The following is a 24411-nucleotide window of genomic DNA, read 5'->3' as shown; positions in this document are numbered from 1 at the left end:
GCCATTCACATAGCTCCTTCGTCCATCTGCAAAGCCAGCAAAGTTGCATCTCTCTGACCATTCTTCCGTCATCGTATCTCTTTCTCTGGCCACAGTCTGAGCAGTTCTCTGATTTTAAGGGCCCATGTGATTAGATTGGGACCACTCAGATAGTCCAGATTATCTTCCCATCTCAAGGACCTTAATCGCATCTGCAAGAACTTTTTTGCCATGTAAGTTAACATATTTACAGACTCCAGAAATTAGGATGTGGATATCTTTGGAAAGTAATTATTCTGTCTACCACAGAAGGGTTTTTGAAATTAAAATATTTTTAGTTTTCACTTTCAGGTATGTTTTTCTTATTTGCCTAAATCTCATAACAATTTTCCAATATTCCATCCAGGGGTCATTTTATAATGGAGATGTATAGTCCATGTGCATATGAAAATAGGGGAAAAAAATATACATACACAATTTTCTATTAATTATTCTAATAATTATACATGTACATGTATATAATTATACATGCATGTAATTATACACATATAATTTCCTATTATATGTATATATGTATATGTATGTATAATTATATGTGTATAATTAAATGTGAATATAACTATACATATATAAACTTATTGTATATGTATAATTGTACATATATAAACTTTCCTATGAAAGTAGGAAATTTTAAGCCTCACCTACAAGGGCCTTATCAACATTTCATTTTATTAATATTGAATATCTGTAATCACCAATTATCAGTTCTATAATAAAGTATAAGTAACAAGTATTGAACCTCTGCTAATTCCCAAACACTTTCCCAGGCTTTTTATATCTCTCATTTCAGTTAATCTTCACAATGACCCTACAAAGGGAATGGTATTATCTCCATGTTAGAAATGAATAAAGCAATGATAAATAAGTTTGGCTAAGTCAAATGGATAGTAAGAAGTGGAGCCAAGACTCAATTCAAAGCCATGCTCAAATACAAGTTTCCCATTCTGTCCTTTACACCAGATAGCCACCAAAGAATAAAACCCTGTTTTTAGGTGGGCTTATAATGTTCTGCTCTCTCACAATCAGAAATAACAACCATTCTATTAATAGCAATCCTTCCATTAATAAGCAAATATACTAGGAATGTGGGACATGGAGATAGACATATGATTCACTGCTAAGCAGAGCCTTGGTCAGTAGCGCTGACAAGGTTCTGAGGATGACCAGGATCTTGCAGACAGCTGTTTATTACTGGTTATGATATAGGTTTTCTTTCTAATTTTTCCCAATTACTTAGAAAAACATAGACATAGATATAAGGAAGAGAAAGAAAGAGAACTGTGCCTCGGTATCCTCATCCATAAAATGATCATAATTAAAGGTACTTAGCTAACTTCCAATGACTGTTGGGTAATTAAATCAGTTAATATATATATTATATCTAATATATTATGTGTTATATATTAGATATAATATATAATTATATATAATATATGTTATATATTTAATATATAATAATATGTTATATATTATGATATTTGATTATAATATATATTATTTGTAGGTGAGGCTTAATATATTACATAATAATATATAATATATATAATAATGTATATATAAAGCACTTAGAACAATGTCTGGCTTATAAAAAACATTATCCTTACCACCACCAACATCATCGTTACTATCTTCTTCTTCATCACTATCAATATTTCAGGCTTAAAGCACTAATAAATATAAAGGCTAGATGGTCTCTACATATTGGAAGGAGCTCCAGGATGCCAATGGACAAATTACTATCTGGTGTTTCTGGTCTTTGGTCTCAAATACAGGCATCAGTAATATGCACTCCTCTATTGAATTTATTGCTTCCTTACAATTAGAGACTTTAACTCCTTAATGCTATTTTTTTTTCTTCTAGGAGTCTAAGAAAATCCAATTCCCAGTCTATCCATTTTTTTTTAAATTTATTTATTATTATTATACTTTAAGTTGTAGGGTACATGTGCATAACGTGCAGGTTTGTTACATATGTATACTTGTGCCATGTTGGTGTGCTGCACCCATCAACTCGTCATTTACATCAGGTATAACTCCCAATGCAATCCCTTCCCCCTCCACCCTCAACATGATAGGCCCCGGTGTGTGATGTTCCCCTTCCTGAGTCCAAGTGATCTCATTGTTCAGTTCCCACCTACGAGTGAGAACATGCGGTGTTTGGTTTTCTGTTCTTGTGATAGTTTGCTAAGAATGATGGTTTCCAGCTGCATCCATGTCCCTACAAAGGACACAAACTCATCCATTTTGATGGCTGCATAGTATTCCATGGTGTATATGTGCCACATTTTCTTAATCCAATCTGTCACTGATGGACATTTGGGTTGATTCCAAGTCTTTGCTATGTGAATAGTGCCGCAATAAACATGAGTGTGCATGTGTCTTTATAGCAGCATAATTTATAATCCTTTGGGTACATACCCAGTAATGGAATGGCTGGGTCATATGGTACATCTAGTTCTAGATCCTTGAGGAATCGCCATACTGTTTTCCATAATGGTTGAACTAGTTTACAATCCCACCAACAGTGTAAAAGTGTTCCTATTTCTCCACATCCTCTCCAGCACCTGTTGTTTCCTGACTTTTTAATGATCGCCATTCTAACTGGTGTGAGATGGTATCTCATTGTGGTTTTATTTGCATTTCTCTGATGGCCAGTGATGATGAGCATTTTTTCATGTGTCTGTTGGCTGTATGAATGTCTTCTTTTGAGAAATGCCTGTTCATATCCTTTGCCCACTTTTTGATGGGGTTGTTTGTTTTTTTCTTGTAAATTTGATTGAGTTCTTTGTAGGTTCTGGATATTAGCCCTTTGTCAGATGAGTAGATTGCAAAAATTTTCTCCCATTCTGTAGGTTGCCTGTTCACTCTGATGGTAGTTTCTTTTGCTGTGCAGAAGCTCTTTAGTTTAATGAGATCCCATTTGTCAATTTTGGCTTTTGCTGCCGTTGCTTTTGGTGTTTTAGACATGAAGTCTTTGCCCATGCCTATGTCCTGAATGGTACTACCTAGGTTTTCCTCTAGGATTTTTATGGTATTAGGTCTAACATTTAAGTCTCTAATCCATCTTGAATTAATTTTCGTATAAGGAGTAAGGAAAGGATCCAGTTTCAGCTTTCTACTTGTGGCTAGCCAATTTTCCCAGCACCATTTATTAAATAGGGAATCCTTTCCCCATTTCTTGTTTCTCTCAGGTTTGTCAAAGATCAGATGGCTGTAGATGTGTGGTATTATTTCTGAGGACTCTGTTCTGTTCCATTGGTCTATATCTCTGTTTTGGTACCAGTACCATGCTGTTTTGGTTACTGTAGCCTTGTAGTATAGTTTGAAGTCAGGTAGCGTGATGCCTCCAGCTTTGTTCTTTTGACTTAGGATTGTCTTGGAGATGTGGGCTCTTTTTTGGTTCCATATGAACTTTAAAGCAGTTTTTTCCAATTCTGTGAAGAAAGTCATTGGTAGCTTGATGGGGATGGCATTGAATCTATAAATTACCTTGGGCACTATGGCCATTTTCACGATATTGATTCTTCCTATCCATGAGCATGGTATGTTCTTCCATTTGTTTGTGTCCTCTTTTATTTCACTGAGCAGTGGTTTGTAGTTCTCCTTGAAGAGGTCCTTTACATCCCTTGTAAGTTGGATTCCTAGGTATTTTATTCTCTTTGAAGCAATTGTGAAGGGAAGTTCATTCCTGATTTGGCTCTCTGTTTGTCTGTTACTGGTGTATAAGAATGCTGGTGATTTTTGCACATTAATTTTGTATCCTGAGACTTTGCTGAAGTTGCTTATCAGCTTAAGGAGATTTTGGGCTGAGACAATGGGGTTTTCTAAATATACAATCATGTCATCTGCAAACAGGGACAATTTGACTTCTTCTTCTTTTCCTAACTGAATACCCTTGATTTCTTTCTCTTGCCTAATTGCCCTAGCCAGAACTTCCAACACTATGTTGAATAGGAGTGGTGAGAGAGGGCATCCCTGTCTTGTGCCAGTTTTCAAAGGGAATTTTTCCAGTTTTTGCCCATTCAGTATGATATTGGCTGTGGGTTTGTCATAAATAGCTCTTATTATTTTGAGGTACGTTCCATCAATACCTAGTTTATTGAGCGTTTTTAGCATGAAGGGCTGTTGAATTTTGTCAAAAGCCTTTTCTGCATCTATTGAGATAATCATGTGGTTCTTGTCTTTGGTTCTGTTTATATGCTGGATTATGTTTATTGATTTGCGAATGTTGAACCAGCCTTGCATCCCAGGGATGAAGCCCACTTGATCATGGTGGATAAGCTTTTTGATGTGTTGCTGAATCTGGTTTGCCAGTATTTTATTGAGGATTTTTGCATCGATGTTCGTCAGGGATATTGGTCTAAAATTCTCTCTTTTTGTTGTGTCTCTGCCAGGCTTTGGTATCAGGATGATGTTGGCCTCATAAAATGAGTTAGGGAGGATTCCCTCTTTTTCTATTGATTGGAATAGTTTCAGAAGGAATGGTACCAGCTCCTCCTTGTACCTCTGGTAGAATTCAGCTGTGAATCCATCTGGTCCTGGACTCTTTTTGGTTGGTAGGCTATTAATTATTGCCTCAATTTCAGAGCCTGCTATTGGTCTATTCAGGGATTCAACTTCTTCCTGGTTTAGTCTTGGAAGAGTGTAAGTGTCCAGGAAATTATCCATTTCTTCTAGATTTTCCAGTTTATTTGCATAGAGGTGTTTATAGTATTCTCTGATGGTAGTTTGTATTTCTGTGGGGTCGGCGGTGATATCCCCTTTATCATTTTTAATTGCGTCGATTTGCGCTTCCCAGGTAAGGCAATGCCTCGCCCTGCTTCAGCTCTCGCTGGTTGGGCTGCAGCAGCTGACCAGCACCAATCGTCCGGCACTCCCCAGTGAGATGAACCCAGTACCTCAGTTGAAAATGCAGAAATCACCGGTCTTCTGTGTCGCTCGCGCTGGGAGTTGGAGACTGGAGCTGTTCCTATTCGGCCATCTTGCTCCGCCCCCTCTATCCATTTTTTAACTTTCTGTATGTATAATTTATCTTACAATAAAAAGACAAATCAAACTCCACGTTTAGAAACATCTTAGAAATACAATGTGGCCTCTTGGTAGCCAGGTAACTCAAAACGTGTCATGTTGCTTAAACTCTCATCCAAACTGTTTTCTTTTATCAAAAATTGAATCAATTTACTGTTTTTACCTCTAATGTGGTTCAATCTCCATTTTTTCCATTTCTTCTACACACACTTTACTGCTTTCATTTGCATTCCAAATATTTTCCTTGAAGTTTTTTGTGGTTTTATTTCTCTCATCATCTCCCACTGTCTCCAATTCTTCCTAATTTCTTTGGACACTTAGGGCCAACTGTTTTCCTATTTCTTTGCTTGGGCTCCCCATCTCTCTCCTCAACTTTCTCTCTCCCCTCATGCTGGTTCCCTCTGTTCTTTCCTGCTCCATATGCTGCCCGCCTCTCACTTCCCCTTTAGCTATAGACAGTCTAAAGCTGCTTATCAGCCTTCTTCTTGTCGACACACAGTTGTTTGCCTGAATAGAGTTGAAGCAATTTCAACCCATCTTTTTCCACCAGTGCCTCATGACTTCGCCCCTGCTCTGCTGCTTACCCCTCCCTCCCCTGCAAGGCTTCAGTCTCAGCAGAACTCTCTCACTTCCTCTCTATTTCCATTTCTTCATCTCTGTCCCTTCTCTAGCAGTTTCCAATATCTCTCACTACCTAAAGTCTGCAGCAGAATCCTCTCTGCTAGGCTTATAATGTAATTAATTTCCTCATAGCTTACTATATGAGCATAATACTTCTTAGAATGTATGCCCCTCGAGTACAGAAGCCTAAAGTCAAGTCTTAACTATGCAAATATTCAGGGCTGATGTCAAGAGCTAGGAAGGTACATGATGTAGTGAACTGCGCATGGATCTTTAAACCAGTACTTAAGAATGACTCTACCACTAAGTCTTCATTTGAATAAAATGATTTATTTAACCTCTCTGGATCTGTGTCATTTCTGAAATATGGTAGTCAAATTGTGATCTCTTGTTCTAATCATCTTTGCTGAATAACAAATTTCCCTAAATTTAGTAGCACAAAGACACAATCGTTTTGTTATTTTCATGAGTTTTGTGGATTGAGAATTTGGAGAGGACACAGTGGCTCAGCTCTTCTCCATTCCAAGATGCCTGGGGCTTACACGAGGAGACTCAAACAGCCGTAGCTAGACAACATGGGTTGGAAGATCCATTTTCAAGATGACTTCTTCATTCACATACCTGGTAGCCTCTCCAGGTGGACTGGACATCCTCAGTGCATGGTGGCCTCAGATAGTTGGACTTTGTACATGGGACTGAGAACTCCAAAATATGTTGATCCTGTTTGACAGGACAGAAAGAGCATGGCATTCTATAACCTTGGAAATCATATAGTATCCCCTCCACTCTACTGGTTAAAGCAGTTATAAGTTCAGTCATATTCAAGGGAGAAGAACTTGACTTCACTTTCTGATCACTTTCCTGACGTTGTAGGAAATCACGAAGGATAGGAGTTACCGTGGTGGCCATCTGGAAAATTCAACACATTCCTGCATTCCCTTCTAGCTCTAAAAATCTGATTCTATGCCTTACTTAGATTCCCAGTAGATGTTCAATTAAAATGTCTCCTCTACTCTCCAGAGGGCAACTTGAGAAACACAGGCTGTGGGCTTTTTATACACATAACACAGTAAGAGGATAACATGAAACCATTCTTGTTCAAGCATCGAAGTGTGTATCACACACTGAAATCTTGTAAATATAATGTGAATTCAAAGAAGGTGTCATCAAAGGTCCCGTTAGTCAAAGAGAGTCCACAGACTGAGAGAATTTACTGACCCTTAATTGTTCACATTATTTTATTTAATCTTATATTAATCCTGAGCAGTAAATAATGTATTCATTGTTTTGCAGATCAGGAAGCTGCACCTCAGAGTTCTAAAAAATTGACCTCAGGTCCACGGTTAGTCTTATAGGTTTTGTTGCCATATTAGAGGTTGTAGCACAAGATTGAACTGTTTGGAGATGGGTTCTCTGTGTGGAATTTGCTATAACTAAGAAAAACAAAGGGCCCATTCTTTGCTTGGGGGACAATATAAAAAAAAGGCAAGAAGTAGCAGGGAGCAGGATAAATGAGGTGGGAGCAGTGGGCTAAGGAGGGACATTGCCTGGGCTACTCAAAGAGCAGAATTACTACTGGGTTGCAGCAAATCATGAGTTCTCTCTCATGCAGTGATATCCACATATAACAACACATGGAGTTACTCTATTATCAATCAGAGAAAAAGGAGATTTGCAAACCTACACATTTGCCAGTCTCCACAATGGCTCCCAAACACAGACTATCGTGCCTAATCTTCTTGTTAATTACTTGTGGTAATGGGGTATAAAGACCTGGTTCTTGCCCATTACCATGCAAATGATTATTGTTGTACAGCATTTCATATTTCCAAAATATTTGACAATAATTTAGCAGCTACTACTCTTCATCTGCAAAGAGAAAGTGCATAATAATCAGACAGTTTTCATTTGTCAGATGAAGACATTTGGCATTAAATCAAAGATAGGTATGAAAATTATAATTTCAAATTCTTCATTAAATCCCAGAAGCCATATACCCTCCTCTATCACTTCATTTTTTAAATGATTTAAAAATCTTGAATGTTCATGAGTGCCTTTAAAATTTATAACACCTGCATTTCTGCCTTTAGTTTTAATTATCTTATACTTTTTACATTTCTGCTCTTATAATAAAGAATCCAAAGGGTACTGGGATAGAATAGAAAAGAACTAAGCCAAAAACACAAGTCCATTCTCCCTTCATGGTTCACCTTCATTCTGCACATATTGTTTGACTGTGGACTGTGATGAGGGCCCTAAGTCTTTAGAGGACAAACAACCTAAGTGGAAGAGGGGGCAGGGTAGTACCAGAGCCTGTATAATGTTTAAATTATATGCAGGCTCTGCTATTTAATTAAGAAAGATTCCACTGTCCATAGACTGAGGCACAAGAAGCTTGAGCTGGAAACAGAAAGGGCCTCCTCAGAGAGCAGAAGTCCCTAGTAGAAGTCAGAGGAAGCATCATCCCAGGTCTCTCTGTTGCCAGCATAGGCTCCAAAATGTTCTGCCTCATTAACATGTCAAACCGAGTCCTGAATGTAGCCCTACAGTAGCAGCTCTGTATGTGACTTCTGATGGTGGGACTAGGGTTGTAGGACCCTCTGACTGTGACACATGTCATGCCTCTGGGTTGACCTGTCTGACTGAGCTGGTGTTCTCTCTTTCTCCTCTACATGATTTGCATGTACCTTCCTAGGTGTAAGAGGAAGACATTTCAGCCCATAATATATAGGTTACCATTTGCCTACTACAGTCATTGATCATGGGGACTAAAGGCAGAACCTTATTACCCCTTAGTTCTGTGGAGAATGACTCAGCCCAGCTAAAGAGATTCTGGCCTCAGCTATAGAACTTAACTGCTGTGGCCTTAACAACCAAAGATAAGAACAACAAACTTTTATCGAGCACATACTATGTCCTAGTCACTCTGCTAAGAGTTTCTTACACTTATCTCACTGAATCCTCACCAAAAAAACCCTCACATGTAACTACTAATTTTATTCCTATTTTACTGATGAGGAAAAGTAAGGCTCTTAAGAAATGTAGAATGTCACTACTGGGTGACAGTGATATTTCAAATGAGGCATCTTAAAACCATGTTCTTAACCATATGCCAGTCTGATTTGCAGACTATGAGACTCTATAATCCTCTGCTCAGACAAGGGATGGCTGATCCAGAAAAAACAGCAGTGAGTGAGATGCTATGAAGAAGTCAAAGGCATAATACAAATGATCCCTGTTCTCTAAGCCAAGGTATCACCAAAATAAGATATCCATATAAACTGCAATAAATAACAGCACAAGATATAATGTCACCAAACAGTACAACAGATCCTCAACATCCCAGACAGATACAAGATATTTCCAAGAAAAAATCTGAGGAAATTCATAAATTTTCTAAAAGCATGCAATTTTTCTCATAAATTGTAGCTATGCATAGCTTCATAGATGGGATTGCCTCATACCTGATCAGAATACAGACAAATTGAGCAGCAGATGGGGCTTGCTCAATCACTGACTCACTCTGCTCATAGCTTCATAAAGATTAAAATTCATACTTCAGCACAGTTAATCCACGCTGGACCATGGGACAATCTCAGATTTTAAGTAGTTAGTCCTATGAATCCTATGAATAGTAATACAGGAATTCCAAGGTTTAGCAAGAATATTTATGGCCAAAATGAGAGGGGCAAGTAATACGTGAAAGGAGCTCAGAGATGAGACTTCACCAAGTCCTCTTCTGAATGACTTGCCTGCTTTCTCTTACCTGCTGATAAGATATTCACATCTGCCTGTAAGGCTGAATTACGTCCCTACAGACTCTTTTTGCCTTCCTTTCAGGTTTCAGGGCCTTTCATCAATGGGGTGTTGGGCTCCAAGAAAGCACACACAGAGAATTTTATACCTTTTACCAAGGCTAGGCAGAGGGAGATCAGTTACTGTTAATTACAGATGCTTTCTGTCATAATGGGCCAGATTTTCAAAAGAGTCTCAACTGCAAAGCTCCCAAATGCCATGCACAAACCTGGTAATGGCCCATGCAAATTGAATACTTAGTGGGTCTGTGTGCATTCCGTTCCAGGGACTGCCTTTGAAAATTTAGCCCCATAACTCCAAAGCATTTGTAGCATCATAATCTGTCATCATTAGCAACAATGCTTGACTCAGTGCTCAACATTCTTATTAAGCATGCAATTATGAATGCAGACAATGTTTAATCACTTTTACAAAAATACAGCTGTGTTGTTGGGGAGCTGTCATTTACTGCTCATTAATGATTGATTTTTTTAACCATCTAAATTGTTTTCATGAGAACAGCAGATTAACTATAAAGAATTCATTATTGGTCATTAAGGAATATTAAAATGGAAAACCTTTACAAGATGTGTCCTGTCTTGCCATGTTCAGATGGAGCTGAAGCACTCTTGCCAATATGGGGGAGAAAACAAAAAAATCTTTCTTCCAGACCTCTAGTAGGGAGATAAAGCTGAGGAAAGGTGGGGTGAAAAGAGAAATCAAGAAAAAGATCTCTTTTTGTTGAAATAAAACATTGATTACATTTTACAATGGCAATAATTTACCCCAAATAATTACTTCAGCTATTGTCCAGCTTGTTTAAGCATTGACTGAGCTGTGGGTACCAATCGATTCAGTGCAGATTGTTAATAATGGACTATTTTGAGAACTTATAGCTGTTTCTCCATACCTCCCATACACAGGAAGACACTCATTTCTTTCCCACACTGCACACCTAATTAAAGATGAGTCAGGGCATTATTTTACGGCCAAGCTTTTTATACCCTGGATACAGAGAGCTGGGTTCTGTTCCATCAAATGTCTCCTGAAAATACTGTGATTAAATGCACTTATCCACTGCTACCTACAAAGAAAATAAGATGCAAAACCTATTAGGACATTAGAAAGATCAGATTGCTCAATGTCATGCCGTCCCTGGATTTCCAGTTTGGATGCTCAGTGCACCCGTACCTGGGACTCTTCATTTTCTCACTTGCTCAGTGGCTTCCAGGATCCAATCATGAGGAAGAAGTTTTTTCAATTACAGCTCTTTATTCTTCTTTTCTGGTGTGCCCTTACTCCTGGTCTTCTCTGAAATGTCTGTCTTAGTTCTTTTCAAAAATATTTTGGATTTTTTTCTGATAACAACTGTAATATGTATGTTTTGGAAAATATAGAAAAGCACATAAAAAAATTTAAAGCCATCTGTGGTCCTATACCTGGAAATAATCAGATATGATCACTGCTAACATTTTATATTTGCTTCCAGTATTTCTCCTATGAGCATGTTTATAATTGTATGATCTTGGATGAGTTACTCATTTGCCTGGTGTTCAATTTTCTTTTTCTGTAAAATAGGGAAATAGTAGTTCCTATTTCATATGGTGATTATGAAGATTAAATAAGTTAAAATTTGGAAGGCACTTTGAGAAGTGTCCAACATAAATTAAGAGCTATGCACATTCTAGCTATCATGATCCTATACATTTTTGAGTGAAAACAGTATTAGGAGAATTCAAAAGGAAAGAAGGACCTCTTACTAACTAGTAAAAATTTTAAAATGTTAAAATTCACAAGTGATGCTGATGCTACAGGTCCAGGGAGCCCTACTCTGAGAACCACCGCCTTATGTTAAATAAGAGAAAAACCAACCACAAATGAGAAAAACACTAATAAGGAATGGGAGTATGTATGGTCTAGTGAGTCTCCCCTGGGAAAAAGTTATTGTGGGATTTCACTGGTGTTTGTGCCACCAGGAATGATGTGGTATGTGGAAATGACTTCTAAATAAAATAGCTGGTGACCTATCACTTTGGTTCGAGTCATTGCCAGGTAGTACATCTTTTAGTGACACATCCATATTGTTTCGCCCAGGATATTCCAGCATTATATGTGGAAGAAATCACCGGAAATTGGAAACTCAGGTCTGAGAAAAGCAGATACTCAGACTCCCTGTGCCTGGGAAAGCATTAAGGACAACTGAGGCAATCTATTGCTTTCCTTTACTTTGCTACCACCCTGAAGTGCCCAGGGATGGAGAAAAACAGTCAATGTGAATATTTATACATTTTAAAAAGCATCATACTACTGCTATTGTTTTACATTCAGCTTTTTCTGTAAGTAATATATTATGAGCATTTTTCCATTTCCTTTTAAAAAACTTTAATCCATTCTGTACTATTTCATCACATGGATGTACCTTACCTTTTAAGTAATCTCCTTCTGGGGGTATGTTTGCTTCATTAATTTCTCTATTATAAATAATTCTGTACTGATTTTTTATCCATTGTTCATCTTTTATTGCTTTCATGTACACAGCCAGAAATTTCAGATTTGGAAGTTGTGTGTCATAAGTATAAAGGGTTAAGAAGCACTGCATCAGAATTTTGTAATTATAATAGAAACTCTAGAATAATTACAGCCAGTATTCATAAATACATTTTGTCCCAAAAAGTTAAAACTGGAAGACTTCCTTTGTCAAAAAATCCATCCAAAAATACGCTTTAAAGTATTTGTCTCAAAGATGTTGAGGTACAAACAATAACTCTACAAAAATGATTTGCCTGTTTCCACAGTAAATTTTGGTTATAAAGACACTGATGTGCTGGCTTATGGGACTGTTCTGGTGCCTGATACATGAAAGGATAAATAAATATTTTGAATCAATGAATGATTAAATGATGAAGCATTCACTTACAACATAAGCACAGGCCACTCAATATTGGTTAAATCGTATTGGTTAAAGGGAAATAACTAATATCTCATATTTTGTGGTAATATATACATTGCTGGAGTGCTGGAGTGTATTTGCTTTTCATATGTTCCATGGTGTCAGGCTGAACATAAGCTATGATGTTAGAGTTAGTCCCCAGGGGCGAGAGCAGAACATCTGAAAGATACACTTAGCTATCGTATTGAGACCATCTGCATTAAAACCATCCACTCCAACTCTTTTCTCATGATGGCTCCTAGACTGCTGAATCATGAGTGATTTCTGCTAAAAGGATCTCCTTTCATTAAACAATAGTACAAGAAGCCATCACTGTGGGTCAGGGATTCTCAATCTCTGCTGAATTTCCTGGGGAATTTTTTAAAAGAAGATAACTAAAAAAAAACCAAAAAACAAAATATAAAACAAACAAACAAACAAAAAACCCACTATCAATGTCCAGGTCTCATCTCAGGATAATCAGAGCCACTGGGGCAGGAAGAGGGGTGGGCATCAGTTCTTTATACAAGGTCCTCCAATGTACCACCACAGTCAAGGAGCACTGCTTTAGAGAATGTAAACAGCCAACATAATACAACTTTAGGCACCTTATGACCTCAAGAGAACAGTGACATCAACACATCTTCCAGGCATCACTTTGCTATGTAGAGACAGATTCATAGTTCTTTCAGGCATTGACTATCTTTGTAAGTACTAGAAGTAATATACCTCTCCAGAAGCCTGTCAAGTTGCAAACCTGTGGAATAATTTGGCAAAGAGTGACGAAGTGCCAAACTGGAACAACTCGTGGGCAATGTTGGCTCTAACGTGTAATTGGGATGAAATGGAACTATGGTACAAGTTATTTTTGGATTTCCAACATCTTTTTATAGTAACTACTAAATTGGAATGAAAATGCTTGCACTCAAATTGATAGTGCCTTTAAGTGGCAAGAAAATCTTTTCTGAGCTCCTTTGGACCCATTATCTCTGAGGTTTCTGTGATGTAAATTGTACCTTCCTGCAGAAAGCCACCATCCCTGAAGGCTGACAGTTCATCTCAGTTCACTGAGAGTCAAGTAAACCGGCAGTCACAACCTGCTCAAATTCCATAACTAAATAATGAAGGTGTGGAATTTTGACCTTGGACTGAGTTAATTAATTATTTAATTTACTTTATTATAGACATATATAAGAGTAAGTATGTATATAATATGTATACTTTATGCCTTCAAATTTGTGTATGTCATATATATGTCTTCTAGTAGGCTATCTACTTTGGATATTATATAAAGTAAGGCTCATACTTTGAACATAAAAAGTGTACATTTTTAAAAGTAAACAATGTTCATCACCCATGCTAAATCGTTATTAAACACATATTTAAAGATGATCAGTTTGAAGGGACACTACACAATTAGAATACCTAGGCTGTCCATCTGAGTCAATCCACTCTTAGCCATTGCCAAAAACTGTCATATGAATGAATACGGATGTCTGCACTTTTGGAACAAAGTTATCCAAACCTTCACTTCTAAAACTAGTCTTGAGTTCGATTGTGGGTGAGTTATTATGGCAGAGGAGACTGACTCTGCCAAATCGTTGCTCCCCCTTCCAAAATACAGAGCTGTTAATGAGTAGCAGCTGCCCTGCCAAAAATGACATTCCTGAGTCCCTGTGGGACCCTGTGACTCATTCTTGCCAATGGGATGTGTGTGAGGCAATGGGGCCAATGTGGTTGAGGAGTCAATGTGACTTCTCCAACCACTCTTTCCACAGAGTGTGCACACAGACTTAGGAAGCCACATATTGAAGATGATAGAACTGCAAGATGGAAAAAGACTAGGTTTCCTGACTCACTACTTGGAAGAAGGCTACTCATAAGCCAAGGATATCTATTTTGTACTTTATTGAATGAGGAATACATTTCTATACTATTTGGACCACTATACACGTTAAGTGTTTTTACAGAAGCTAGCATCACACTCATGCAAATGATATATCTGTCCCTATTACAACTGATAAAAAACCTTTGAGTGATGCTTTGTTGTGAAAGCAACAAAAACTTTGTTGTGACTGGTCTGAAACGTGTGACTTCTAGTAACTGTAAATAAGAGATTTAATGGGAAGGCATATTTTGCAACAGCTGACATTTAGAAGCATAAATATATTTAAAAAGAATAAAAGTGTTTCTTACTCAGATGTTTTAAATCTCTTGTGAAAATAAACCAAGTTTAGTAATTAGAGTTAACCTGTTTCTAAATGAAAATTTAGTTTCATATCGTCTGTTAACTGGAAATTAGCTCACTATTGTAGTTCTAAATATGGTATATATTCCCTCATATGTATTCTTTCAGATTTTTTTCATAGAATCATTTTAACACAGTATCTATTTTATGAAAAATAAATGAGTCATGTTCTATTGCTTCTCCAAATGTGAAAAAAAATTATATGAAAATATACACATTAAATTCAATATACTGCCAATAAGATTCCTTTTCTGGGAGAGGGTTCTACCTGAGAACCAGGAAGAAAAACAGGAGGTTTTATGGTAACACTATGTCAGTATCAAGGAAAGCTAGCAACAGAGCAAAAGAATCTCTCATGGCCTTCAGAGCTCTGAAAACCACTAGAAAGCTTCCCATCTATGCAATAACAAGGCAAGGCAAGCAGTTATCACAAAGAAATACTGCCAGGCCAGGCTGCATTCCGATTCCTGGTCTTTTGAATAACTAGATACTTGTCTCTAGACAAATACTAAACCTCTTTTGGTCTCATTTTTCTCATTTGTGTGCCATAAATAAGAATAGGTAATTCATATGGTCCCTTCAGATTCAAAACAAAACTTCTGTGAAAGTTTATCACTTCCCTAGAAAAAGACCTTTGTGAGGTATGGGTACCTGGTAGATCTAAAAGTCCAAGGGCTGCACGAGCATGAATATGACGGCCAGTCTTCCTAGGCAGCTACCATAGCCATGGTCCTTCAGTTGCACCTGGAAAACAATGTAATGGCATAAATGCAGGGACCAGGAAACATGATTATATTACTTAGCAAACAGGTTTCTCAGGCATGTAGTCATTGTAATGTAAGCAGTAACCTTTTAAAGAACATTTTATTTTCTTCAAAAATGTTTCCATTTGTATTTATTCAGGAACTGAAAACATGAACATTTCACTTAGGACCACCTTAGATAATAAACATTTCTGGAAATTTTATTAACATTTGAAGCATTACTGTTAGAACAAACCAAATAATTAAATAGTAGAAGGTATATTACATCAGATCTGCTCATGCAGATTTTCAGGTAATCAAGACTCACTTTCAAACATTTAAAAAAAAAAATCAATGGATAAAGCAGAGAAGTCATTTCCTCTGAAAAAACTAGGCTTATATCTTTTTATGGGACTGAAGCTGGGCACTGTCATATAAATAAATAAGATCAATAATGGTACATCCATGAACAGCCACTCCTGGAATTTCAAGACCTTAGAAAATGTTGTAAACAGACACACAAACACAAACACACACACAACACACACACACACACAAACATACACACAGTATTGAAATAAATAAGCCAAGCCTGCAAAGCCTTCAACAACAGAGTTCTTAATGGAAATGATAGACCTTTAATGATAGAAACATTAGCAAACCCTGTAACAATATTGTAAATCATTTCTAAGTAACAATATTGATAAGACAAGCCTTTTGAAACCACCCAGGACACCTCTTTAGCTAATTAAAACCAGAGAGTGGCTGTGGCTCTTTTGTCATTTACAATATTGTAGCTCTGATCATCCCACAGTGAATGATTTTACTTCAGTAATAACCCTGATCCAACATTCGTTAGCAATTACCACATCAGACTTTATCTACTGGTAACAACTGGTTCGGAAGATATTGCCCTGCATGCATTAATTTCATCATGCTAATAAAGTTCCCTGTTATAAAAAGCAAAAACATATTAACCTGTCTAATGCAATATAAGAAACATATATATCTTTCTTGCAAAATGATACACCAGCATTTCATTTTTATTTCAAGACTTAAGTGGGTAAAGTATATTAGAACAGAAAGTAACAAGCTATAATCTTCAGTGAACACAATAACATAACTAAGTCCAACAAATTTTCCTGTGAGTAATTGCAGCTATTGTAATTTATAAACATTCAATTACCTTGGAATTTGCATAACAATGCAAGACTGCTCATTTCTAAACACTGAACACTGAAATACAAGTATATGCATCTCGTCTTTTCTGCAAAAGTCAGGGAGGCCACTGCTGGCTCCAGTTAACTCTCTTGGAGCACCTAGCACATGTGGACTGATGGGAACATTTAATAAAGATGCAGATGTGACTGAAAATGACCAGCCAGGATCTCCAGGACACAATCTGTGGCATACAGCAAGAAATCTATAAGGACTTGTTGAATGAAGTAGGAGGGGAGCTCTGTTATCTTACTCAAGAGTAGTAAGCACTATTTATAGATCCAGGATCTATCCTGGAGACCCTTTTCCCTTCTGCCCTCCTCTTGCCCTCCTGAGCTTGCACAGGTACCATCTCTATGTCTAAGTGAGGAATTCAAAGCAGGGATGCCCCACTTTCCCCTTGATTAGCACCCCTCGCCTCCACTTCACTAACTTCCCTGTCCTACATTGATGATGGGACACATTTGCATGATCTATTTCTTCCCCTTCAACCCCAAGTTCCCTACTGGCTTGATCTGTTTTCAGAATGTTAAATTTGAAGGGCTTACTAATTGTTAAAATCTCAGTGGAAAAATGAATCATGTGATTAAAACTACTATGTGGCCTTTCTCTCTTCTGTCTCCAAGGACTCATCCAAAACCGTCAACCCTTTATTAAAGCAACACCTTCACTTTCTAGAGAAAATGACTTCACGGTGTTACCACCAACTGTGGGAAGCCCAATCACTCTAATGAAAATTTTTTTTAAGTGTCTGCAGCTTAATTAAACCCTAAGCAAATTAAACACGTCACCCTCTTCTGTAGGTAAAGCAGAACACTCACATACCCACTGTTGGGGCAGTTGAATGCATCTGTACACAAAGAGCCTGGGCTCTTCCCTGAGACACCGGTCAAAGGAAAGCATTGTACAAGCTAAAGCCTATTCCCATTCAGCACCTGGGGATTTGTCCACACCAACCAGGCAGGAATGCTCAGCTCTCTCTCGGGAAATGTGGTATTCACACATACAGTGCAGTACTGGCTGGAGGCCTAGCAAACAGTCACAGGAGTGCGGAGGATTTATAGACTGAAAATGAGCACATAGACAGCAGCTCCGAGTTCTCTCAGAAAACATGTGTGCAGCGACTGAACTGTGGGAGGCCTACGTGGGGCCCCCAGAGCTTGGCAGAGCCTCTAGTGGGGACCCAGTGTGTATGTGAATGTATCAGAGCTATAAATCTGGTAACAGACACTCCTTTGTGACCTTATGAAGACTGTGAAAGACAAAGGCATTTTAAGATTGCAATGTCAGGAAAGAAGGAGGCCATTTGGAAAGCTGACTTTCATATTGCTGATTTTCAACTGCTTCTAGGCTTCTTGGGTCTACATAGAAAAAGCCAGAGTGGGGCTTCACCTACAGCCCCACAAGACAGCTGTGTCCACAAGGCATGACCTTCTGGAGAGAGCTGCACCTCTAAAGGTGAACACATTAATCTGATGACAGTTTCTTGTTCAGTTCAAAATGCTGGCCAAGGACATCCCTTTAAAATTTATAATGAAACTTTTAAAAAAATGTATCCAGCCAAAATTTTATCCCATTTCATTAAATTTTATATTCTTCATTAATTACAGGGTCACACTCAGAAAGCAACAAGTAGGCTGCAAGAGGTAGGTAGGGATGGAGGTCGTGGATCCCAGTAAACAATTAATTGACTGTATTTTGCAATTCATGGCAAAACATTTTATTTACTTGTCCCAACACATACTTAGCCTACCCTCTGGGCTTCCATAGCTCTTTCATTCTGGAATCCAGTTCCAGAGTTTATGGCCTCCGAGGCTTATGGTCCTTCCCAAGGAAGTTCTCTTCACCTATTAATATGCATCATGGTTCTTCTTCTCAGAATGGTGGTTCTTGTGAAAGCCAAGCAATTTTTATGTAATCTACACCTGAATGGGAACTTTACAATGGATTTGGGTTCTGTATTTTGGTATCAGTTTTACCTGTCTATTCTACTTAGTCTGAAGAAAGAGGGGAAAGGAAGAGATAAAAATAATCCTACTGTAATTTTCATATCAAATTACAAAATTTTAAATTTCATATCAAATTTTCATATCAAATATTTTCAAGCAAACAGACAAGGTCTATTGCTTGTCTTGTGGTTTTTGAGCAGACTATTGGTCTGAAATTCTAGTCCATTAACAGTTCATTTGCCTATACTTAATTTTACAATGACACCAGACAAAAACAGCAAAAATAACAACAAAGAAAACTCACAGGCCTGTTGCTCTGAAACTGAAGTTGCCAGTCATTTTATTTCACAGTATTTCTCAAGCCCATTTCTTCACTCACCAATAACTCACCCACCATTGTTACAGAGGATTTTTGACCACCCAGGAAAGCAAATGCTGTCATCCTGACTTTACTGCTAAGAAGATACTTGTCAATTAAAGTCACCTCCAGGTCTTACCTAGGAACAAAGACCAAATTCCAGAGATTCCCCTTGTCTTTCCCAAAATGGAGTTAGAGCTCATTTCCTAATTTTTTTCACCATTTACATTTGGCCACACCGCAACTTGTAGACATGGGGTTACTATTCACATATTAAAACTTGCTTATTTCCAAATAAACATCCATAGCTTTAAATGCTCATATAGCCACTATATAGATTTAAATAATTCTAAGATACATCTTATATCTTGTGTAAGATATATCTTGAGTAAGCATATTAAACAAATGCCTTTTTAAGTAAGAACTATTTTCAGTGCTGCCTTCTGGTTTCTGAGTCATCTCTGTCTCGCTCTTATAACTATATGTCTCCCAAAAGCCATCTAGTACCATAACATACATATATATTTATAAAATGCTAGTAATGTTTCATTCCTGCCTTTTTTACATGAAGGGCTTGGAAATATATGTTTTCTATGGACTGCTGTTTTTAACAATAATAGAAAGAGGGGAAGAATAATAATAATGGCAAATATTCCTTGAGTTTTCATAATGTACCAGGCACTGCACTAAGCATTTTTCAATGTACACAATCTCACTTAATTCTTAATATACCTGTCTAGAAGGTAGGTACTATTATGATTATTACCATTTTACAGAGGAATAAACTAAGGCATATGCCTGTGGTCCAGGGATAACCAAGAATTCAAACTTACATCTTCCCAGTTTCAGCATCCAAGTTCTAAACTGCTGTATACCAGGGCATAGAAATAGGACTACCAGCCATAGCTTTGACTTAGAGGGGGGGGAACAAAAAACGTAGCACAAATGTGTATATCATAAGTATGACATACATATTTAGACTGTATAGTTTAAAACTACAAATATTTTTTCTCTTTGCCAGTGTAATACATGCATAATTTGTGAATTAAAACTTAATTGAGCCCACCATGATTGGAAAATTACAAAATACTTAAAACTTACATCAACTCAGCCTCCATTCCATTATCAAGAGAGAGGCTGTTTATGCATTCCTATTCTGGCAATTAAGGACAAGTATGTTTTCTAAAGTGAAGGTTATTTTGACTTTGATAAGTATATAGCTCACTGTCTGATCATAAAGGGCCAGAGCTGAAGAAGAATAACAGAGTACTTTGTCCTTCACTTCAGGCATGATGGCTGGACCTCCGTGGTTGTAAATTTTCCAATATTTGATGGCCACAGTGTCAGCAGCAAAATGATGCATAATAAACACAACAATACATTATGTGCCACTTCTTGACTTGGTGCCGAGTCAGGGAAGGAAACAGTCTACTTTTGAATGGGTGTTCTGAAATAACACACAGACAGTGTGTATTGGAGAGATCCGAAGAGGAAAATTCAAGCTTCTTTTTCATCCCACAGTCTCCAAACTATTATTCTTTGAAACTGACTATCTGGAGTGATGTGAACCCCTTTACCACCACCGTTGGGTTGATATCAGGAAGCACAGCGTCCACAGGCTTTCATCTAGCCAGGAAAAAGGAAACAGAGCTTATTTTGAACAGGAAGGAAAAAAGATATTTGATGAAAGCCAAAGAAACAAGCTGCCTAAATCCTTTGACAAAGTAGAGACGAAAGGAATGAGCTTGTGAAATAATGTGGAGACACATTTTTCTATCATGTTTTTAATCATGATTGAATCATGTTTCAATCATGTTTTTAATTGTCCATTCTATCCAGAACATTTGTTGCAAAGTCCAAAACCTTCCTTTACAATGAAAAGAGAAAGTATTGTTCTAAGGCGTGCATCTATAAAATGGTATTTCTGAGGCACTGAGGAAAATGAAAGCTCTAGAAAGGGAATGATGTGGGGGAGGCACACATGGCTTCACCTTTGACAGCTGTCTCCCCATGGAACCAAACCAGAGACTCCTGGTGCAAGTGGGGACCTCAGAAGTCACTGGGTCCATCCCTGACATTTTATAGATGACAGGCTTAAAACTGTTAAGTAACGTGCCCTAGGTCCTGCTTGGGGTTGCACTGTCTGAATAACAAATGGCAAATGGACAAAAACAAAAGAGATTATAGTCTAAGTTACTCAAAGACTTTCTGTAAGGAAAATGGTAGTTATGGTCCCTAAGTCCTATTATCTACCAAAGCTTAATATAAGACATCCAAGAAATATATACAGATACATAGATAGATTCTCTATATATGTATTATTGTGTATATATGTGTGTGTGTGTGTGTGTGTGTGTGTGTATATAAAATTCTTGCTTTAGGAAATGTGTGTGTATGTATGTGTATATATACATGTAAATATATATGCATGTATATATATGCATATACATGTATATATATGTGTGTGTATATATACACACACACACATGTGCACACACACACACATTTCCTAAAGCAAGAATTTTTTAAAATCAGATATTCTGTGAGACATACTTGCTTTATTCAGTATCGGTTTAGGGTTTCTCACTCAGTTGTTCTTTCCAGAAAGGATATTTTTAAAGTCCAGGAATTATTCTCAGGGAGTAAAAGCAAAACCGAACATTTGTGTCCCTCTTTCATTTGAATCTCACATCAAGTCTGTAAGTGCAAAAGCACTTACATGTCAACCAAATTCTTACTGTCAAATCTAGATGAACAGAGATTGCAATAGAGAAATGTAGATATTTTCTAATTTCTCTGTATTCTACCATCTTACCCTAGGAGCTCAAAAATGACTCTACTCTTTTCTGGAAAAAAGCACAAAGGAAAATTCCTGGGTTGTGTGGCTTCTCATAGTCCCAGAACTTGGGCTACATCTGAAAGTTCCAGATAACATCTGTCCAGCACTAGACACTGGCTCCAATTCACAAGATGGCCCACCCAAGACTAATCTCCATCTACAAGGTCCCTTGGAAGACGGGATGGACTCCATACAGGCCAGAGGCTGTGCATGCTCCCTTCAAATCTTAGAACTTCACTCAGGAAACATTAAGGTGGACATTCAAAATGGTAAAAAGACTCCTTCTGGCCTAAGCATCCCCTCACACACTTTTCAATATCATAATTTATCCATAAAACAATCAGAGTTCAAGAGGATAATTATTTCCCTAAGACTAAGTTCACTATGACCTGGTCTCCAAGAACTTCTCATTATTATCAACTATTGTGGGTCAGTCCCAACTATATAATCTTTACAAGTGTTATATTCATTCATATTTCTATAAGCAATATAGCTTCTTGTTCCCTGCACCCTGGGCAAATTGCCTTCATATTCCCCACTCCCACCCCAGCCTGGAGTAATAGGAAACATTCAAATTGTTCTCTCAGCCCTCATGCCTCTAATGATCACCGACAAAATCCTACCTGCAACCAGGACTCTCACTTAGGGGTATAGTTTCTGAGATAAACCAAAATTTTTCTTCTCCTTCTTCCCATCCTTTCTTGGTCTTCATTTCATACAGATAATAGTGTGTGGAAAAAACATGAAAGGAAAAGTGATGTTCACCGAAGAGCAACTCAAGGCATATGTGTGGACACAGGGAAAGGCCGCCCCTCCCGACTGGGTGGGTGTGGGTGATAGGTCATGTGTGTATAACCTCAGATCTTTGTTAGCACCAGCAGCTGGAACACATTTCTCTCTCCAAATAGCAGGCTCCTGGAGTTTCTCAGCATCAACAACAAGAGAACCTGTCAAAGAAGTGGGCCAGAGCTACAGCTCTGCTTCTCATACACATGACTGAAGAGAAGCAAAAGAAAAATATCATTTCACTGCTAGCCTAGTTTGATTCTCTCTCTCTCTATATATATATATATGTGTGTGTGTGTGTGTGTGTGTGTGTGTGCACGCGCGCACGTATATATATGTGTGTGTGTGTGTGTGTATATATATAAATATATGGCAATTCTGTGTACAGGACTACAGTACTGGCCAGACTCCTTGGACATCTAAGGATGAATGAGGCCCAGTCCTGCCCTCATGGATATTACAATTTAGACAGAAAGATTTACATAAATGTTCATATGACTAGCTACAAATTCATAAGCCAATGTCCAAATTAATGTACCAAGAACAACCCTAAAATAGAATAATTTTTCTTTTTTCTTTTAAATGAATATTCCACATGAAAGTTATCTATTTCAAAACACTCATCATAATAAGGTAACACATTCTAATTCACAGTTATGTTTTTCAAAAGTTTTGAAATCTCATTGTAACTGCTTTCTGAGTAGTTGCGCAAGGATAGGGAAAAACAGGAGTGGGGAAGGGAGGAGTATTTTCTTCTTAATATTGTTTAGAATTATAGACTTGTGATGGTAATACGAAAGACACTGCATCTTAATCAGTTCTATTTCTTTAAACATTTCTATAGACAATGTATCTTCTTATTGCCTGCACCCTGGGTAAACTGCCTTCATACCCGCCACTGCCCAGCCTCTGTTTGCCACTGTTTCTGAAGGGTATATTCATCCCAATAGGCTCAAAGATGTCCAATCAATCTTTTTCACCAATTGCAGAGTCAAATCTAATGAATAAAACAGAGGGTCAAGCATAGCAATACTACTATAGGGCAGAAAGCAAGTACGGCTTTACACTGAGAGTGTGGTTGTCAAATACTGCCCCTGACAGCAATACCACCAGAAGACTCACTTCAATGTTTTAAGCAAAAACAGAATTGTTGAAATACTGTATAATCTCCTATGTTAATCTAGGCAGACCATGAACAAAAGACTGCAAAATCTCAGTGGTACAATGCAAAAAAAAAATTAAAAAATCCATTTCTCACCCCTGCTGTAATTTTTCACATGGATTATCACAGGGACTCTACTCCTTGTGATATCACACGGGCCTAGGCTGACACAAGCTCCATCTCAACATTTGCTTCCATGATGGTGGTGGCAGTGTAAGTGGATCTTTTAAAGCTTTCTCCTGGGAGTGACACAAGCTACTTCTGCTCACATTCCATTAGTTAAATAAAGTCACATGGCATACTCAACTTCCAAGCGGTTGGAGGAGTAGAACCCTGCTAGGTTTTTGGCAGGAGAAAGGCCAGAATATTGGTGGGTAGCCTCTGACTAACACTTCTCATGTATTATCATTCTTTAAAGAAGCCAAGAATCCTTTGTATGTAAATTTTGGAAAATTAGTTTGTAAAAAAATCCTCACTATTATATGGTCACTACCATGTGTAAGATTTCTTTACATGCCAGAGCTACAACACAGTTGAAGAAGCCATTTTTTTACATTTTTATTTATTTATTTATTTTACCCAGGCTGGAGCGCAGTGTTGTCATCTCGGCTCACTGCAACCTCCGCCTCCCAGGCTCAAGCAATCCTCCTGCCTCAGCCTCAAGTACCTGGGACTACAGGTACACACCAATATGCC

The 24411-nt window shown here is 37.7% G+C and overlaps 1 long non-coding RNA gene across 1 annotated transcript; it reads right to left on the bottom strand.

Annotated features, from left to right (window-relative positions):
• Positions 1–4883: 4883 nt before the first annotated feature.
• On the bottom strand, positions 4884–22551 carry LOC126957545 (uncharacterized). The gene is made up of 3 exons (XR_007726818.1): positions 22391–22551; positions 15312–15404; positions 4884–6408 (listed from the first exon to the last, which is right to left on the bottom strand). It is a non-coding gene; the product is annotated as an uncharacterized LOC126957545 (long non-coding RNA).
• Between the last annotated feature and the right edge of the window lie 1860 nt (positions 22552–24411).

The sequence above is a fragment of the Macaca thibetana genome, chromosome 6, assembly GCF_024542745.1.
Source record: "Macaca thibetana thibetana isolate TM-01 chromosome 6, ASM2454274v1, whole genome shotgun sequence".
Lineage (NCBI taxonomy): Eukaryota > Metazoa > Chordata > Mammalia > Primates > Cercopithecidae > Macaca > Macaca thibetana.
Note: the sequence above shows the minus strand (reverse complement) of the source record. Positions and strands in the feature narration are given on the sequence as shown.